The sequence below is a fragment of the Mytilus trossulus genome, chromosome 7, assembly GCF_036588685.1.
Source record: "Mytilus trossulus isolate FHL-02 chromosome 7, PNRI_Mtr1.1.1.hap1, whole genome shotgun sequence".
In the NCBI taxonomy this organism is placed as follows: domain Eukaryota; kingdom Metazoa; phylum Mollusca; class Bivalvia; order Mytilida; family Mytilidae; genus Mytilus; species Mytilus trossulus.
The window spans coordinates 82,688,041-82,693,456 of NC_086379.1; the positions used below are offsets into that span (position 1 = coordinate 82,688,041).

The 5,416-nt window shown below is 31.0% G+C and overlaps 1 long non-coding RNA gene across 4 annotated transcripts; it reads right to left on the reverse strand.

The window, feature by feature from the left end:
- Positions 1 to 211: 211 nt before the first annotated feature.
- LOC134727293 (uncharacterized) lies at positions 212 to 3,112 on the reverse strand. 4 transcript variants are annotated; one of them, XR_010108749.1, is made up of 3 exons: positions 3,019 to 3,112; positions 1,266 to 1,366; positions 212 to 506 (listed from the first exon to the last, which is right to left on the reverse strand). It is a non-coding gene; the product is annotated as an uncharacterized LOC134727293 (long non-coding RNA). The 4 variants fall into 4 exon arrangements; XR_010108750.1 differs by lacking the exon at positions 3,019 to 3,112 and adding an exon at positions 2,834 to 2,975; XR_010108752.1 differs by lacking the exon at positions 3,019 to 3,112 and adding an exon at positions 2,649 to 2,677.
- Between the last annotated feature and the right edge of the window lie 2,304 nt (positions 3,113 to 5,416).

The following is a 5,416-nucleotide window of genomic DNA, read 5'->3' on the forward strand; positions in this document are numbered from 1 at the left end:
CGAGACAATGTATGGTTATTTTTTATATACTGCAACTCTTATAACTGTTCAAAATGAAGTATTTAGGGTAAAAAAAACGTCATTCTTTTAATGTGAGCGGACAACGTAAAATTGCCGCGAACCTGTATGATTTATTGACGTCATAAATAAAACTCTACGGAAACGCATTGTTAACGTCATAAACAAGGTGATATACGGTCACTGACTATATATCACAAATAAATATGGTGATATTTCACTTGTGCACATTGTAATGTTGATGAATCTTGCATATATTTCAAAATCCTCTTTTTACTACACATTGAGCCCATAGTCAGCTTAAGTTTCATTTATTCAATCCTGCATAAGTTCAACAAAAATGTCTGCTAATAAAACAATTGAACCACCTCGGTTACCATTCTGTACATGAATATATATCATTTTCATTTTCATATTCATTGCTGATTCCAGGTATCAAAATTTTAATCCTCCAGTAAAATTCTTCTTCTGACCATGCTGACAGTGTACTGAAAATGAAAACAATAAATTTGTTATTAAATTAAGTTTGTTGATTCAATTGAAAAGTAATGATAAATGATAAATGATAATTTTAATATATTATATTTCATTGTTATGGGCATCATTGACCCAAATATGGTCTGCTTAAGTCATTCTCTTACATGTATCTGAAAAAATGTTCAAGTTTATTTAAACACTTCTGACATTCTCATGGATATGAATATGATGCACATCATGTAAGAGTTAATTCCCTTATATTGTTTTAAATCTTTATTAATGAATCTTAAATTACTGAACCCTTCATTCTTGAAATTAAGTTTTAAATCCAAATGAAACTATCTTGAAATTATACAGCATAGATAATACATGTAGCATAAAATCTTTAAACTATTAAAAGTATATTTGGTCTTAAAGTCTGTGTATGATTATTGGACCTATAAACTATAAATTTTACCTTCCATTCTAAATTTATTCCATTGGCAATTTTCTTGTCTGACTGTTAAATGTAAAATATTTTCAGTCTATTTCATTATCAAAATAGTGTTAATTCATATTTGTCTATCATGTTTTGTTTCATATTTGTGAGATTGAAATCATAGCGCATTGTAAAACAACCCACTGGTGTTACCCTGAACAGACACATTTGGATTTCTTACCCTTATCATGTTAATATATATTCTAGTCATCTTGTTTTCTATTTTAAACAAAATAATTTGACATTCCATTTGATTACTGTTTTCTTGCTGTATCATGTATGTATATCATACCTTTTATACATGTATATGTGCATGTACTGCAATTGTTTTTGTTGATATATAAAAGTCCTCTGTTTTGAATTTTTGATTCATAGTGAACATCTTTCTCCATCCTGAAAATATAAAGCAAATGTACATACAATTACTAAATCTATAATACTAAATTATTCAATGCAAAATTTAATTAATTTTGCATTGTTATTATCAACACATGAATACAAATTTGCCAAATAAATTACCAAAAAAACCCATATTTTTTTGATCCAATGAAGACCCATTGGTGGCTGTAGACTGTTGTCTGCTCTTTGGTTGGGTTGCTGTTTCTTTGACACATAACCCATTTCCATTCGCAATTTTATATATCTATTATTATAAATTTCTGCTCAATACATAAAAGTTACAGGCAAAGAAAACATGTATTAAAATAGTGTACAGTGTACATAAATATATGCAAGCTGATTTTTTTTTTACATTTTCAGGGCACTCACAACCTTGTTTTAATTTGAATCAATGAACCACCACTGTCATAACACCATTATTTTGATAATATCATGATATCAATCAAGTTGGAGTACATTTTTTGAAAGAAATTAATATTATCAATGGATTATCATTTCTAAGTAGCATGATAATTAGCATGATTAGTTGTAAAAATATATATGACTATAGCCTATAGGAATAATATAACATAATGAATATAAAGAATCTGTACAGGCATATCAAATTTGTAATAATTCCTGGTCATGAGCTACATGTACATGTATAAGCTCTGAAATGCCTTTTATGGGTGGGTGATTCAGTGGTTAATTTCAATGTGTAAATTTCTTTTAAAATATGAGATATGAATTTAGAGGATGCATGGCTATCTATTATTTTTTTTTGTATGGGAAAGAGGAGCCTGTTCCTGTATCGCTTTCCTTTTGTATTTTATGTTTATGAAAGATTTAATTTTTCTGAATTTTACATTTTGGTGTACATATGTACAATGACAGTCACATATATATATATATATGAAATCAGGGACACAAATATTTTTTTCCAAATGAAATATTATACCTGGTATAAAACATCCAACAGTAAAAGTGGGTCTAGTGGCGGATCCAGAAATTTTCATAGGTGGGGGCCCACTGCCTGACCTTCATTTTTGTAAAGGGCTCTAGTCACGCTTCATTGATTCCCTATATAAGCAACCAAATTTTTTCCCCAAAAGAGGGAGCCTGCACCCCCCCCCCCTAAATGGGCCCAGTATGGGGTTCACTTTTGAGTTGAACCCGAGACGTTCTTCAAAATTCGTGGTGCCTCAGTAGCCTATATTTTGCAATTTATGGGGCATTGAAATTACATGTGTACCCCCCTTTTTCGAGAACTTGCAATCGGCATGAAACGTGATCATACGTGCTTTCGAATTTGATTCATTTGGGTCCATATTTTCAGTTAGAGATTTACAATGTTCTATTATCTGAGCAAAAAGTGAAAGCGTGAATATTTTCATGGAGATCGTGAAGAACACCTTAACCAGTTTAAAAACGGATGTTGACAACTTGTGTGGGTATAATATTTCCGGAGACAAGTGCGGATACCTTAGACCGAAATCCGAAAGTAATTCACCAGTATATAGTTGATTCAATACTAGTATATTATAAGGAAATGATGATATATTGGATTTCAATTTTCATGTTTGATTTTATTTTTGCCGTTTAAATCATTTCTTTGGATCCGACTTATTTGATAGTAATTAACTAAAATATCTGGTATAAAACATTACCTTTTGTGTTATTCAGCATAAAGATTAAGCATCCAAGAATGTCATAAATGCAACTTTTCAGCATGGAATGCCAAAATCCAACGTCAAATAATGGCCGCCATTACGTGTTGACAACGTCGACTAGTGAACCGTATCACTGAGCGGCGAAATCCTTACTCAGGCGCTTCCGGTTGTCCTACTGATATACAGTCAATGCAATTTGACTGCTCAAATAGCACAGCTGCAATATATTAACTTTAGGCTGTTTCGGAGAGCAATCTAAGGTTTGGGTTAGGGTTAGAGTTAGGGTCAGGGTTAGAGTTAGGGTTGGGGTTAGAAGTAGGGTTGGGGTTAGGGTTGGGGTTAGAGTTAGGGTTGGGGTTATAGTTAGGGATAGGAAATGGGATCACCACTGAATTACAAGTTTTTGACTGGGAATTGACTCTTACTGATTGTGACGGGGTTTAAACTAGTTAGATGGTACTAAGTCCTCCGTCTAACATGGAACAGTGGTACAACAACACAACACAATAATACACTATACAGAAAAATAAACACTAAACAAATACGATGAACAGCAACAAATAATCAAAGAGCTGAAAGCTCTGAGGAAAAATGACGCCACTGTCTCTAATATTGGGATATTTTTTATGCAAGTCTTGATTTTCACAAACCGTAATTAATTTAACAATGCAACATGTCTTGTAAGCATATAATTGATATTCGTATATATGTGTGTGTGTGAAGTGACGGTATTTTTTTAAGACAAATGAATAGTTCAAGACTACCAGAATTGTACAAATAAATACCGTTGTCAGATTTGTTTTTAGTATTTAAGCAAAAAGAGTTAAGTACATAAGGAAAGGATTGTCTGAAAATATTTACTTTCACATTTTTTGGGGGTTCATGTACATTTTGTATATATTTATTTTTCTCCACTAAATGTGTATGTTCCAGACCGTATGAGTATTTGGAAAATAATCTGATTAATATCATTAAGAAGTTGCTTAAGTTTATCAGTTACAAATGCATGTAAAGTTCATTTACAGCTCAACATAACTAAACTCTCAAATTAATAAGTAAAAGTTCCAATAGTAATTGGAATAAAAACGTAATTTTTTAACTAATACAAAAATTCACACTTATTAAATCTGTTCATCATGTTAATATCTTGTATTTAGCTTGTCGATCAGTAATACATTAATTGAATTATGATCATAGAAATTTACATTATCGGAAGTTAACATGATGTGGAACTACAATTTTAGAATATAAGAAACTTTATAAAATAATGCAAATGCAAAGGAACATGAATGAACTGCAAACATGTAAATGTAAAAAAAAAATCATTAATTGTGGTAGTAAGAGTCAACATGGGAGAGAGTACCAAAATACGATTCAGATATTCAATTAATCAAATATTTAAATTCAATTGTTCAATTATTCATTTGATCCATCTAAAAGTAATTGTAATGATAAAAATTTATAAAAAATAAAAAATAAAGATTGTGATAAATGGTTAGCTCGTACTGGACCATACATGTTTACTCATACAGTCCGACCATACGAGTATTGTCAGACTGTACGAGTATACGTATACCGTCCGGAACGTACAGTCCAAATACTCATGGTCTGGAACATGTATTTTCAAATATATATATGAGGTATATTTAGGAATTAAAAGGTACTGAATATTCATTTTTTATGCATTTTTTAACCAATTGAGTATTTTACAGGATTGCTGGTTTGATGTTGTTTAAACTGTCCTGAAAAAAACACCTAAAATTAGCTATTATTTGGCATGAAAGTTAGATTTATTGAAAGGGACTCATAGTTTTCCATTTTATTTTTCTAATTGTTTCATTGTTAAGTAACAGCTTGGGTAAGGGCTTCGTTGTTTACCTTTATACCCAACAACTAATTAACTATGTACTTTGTAAAAGTTATAAGTTGGTTGAATAGATAATATCATAACAAATATTATTGGATGCCAAATTGACTTCAAATAGGTGCCGATTTGACTATATGCCGATTTAACCAGGTGCCGATTTGAGTTGAACATTTCAAATCCTCTGCGATCGTTTGCGGTATTTTCTTGAGAAACCCTGTTTTCGATCATCAAACAGAAGTAGAAACTGTTTTAAAATGATTCTAGAACGCTTCATGATTGTTGAAATAAGTTTAATTCACTTAAAAAACAATTTTGAAACTTTGCGATGTTTAAAACGCACGTGTAAACGAAGAAATTAACCGGTGAAAGTCGAAATCCGTACATGACAGATATCACTATAATACGATTTTGAAAATAAAAAAGTTCCATCCTTTTGTAAAACAGTCTTTAATATACCTATCACATTAATGTTTGAAGGGTCTAAGCTTATACAAACCAATTTTAAGTCGGTATGAAACATCAAAACGG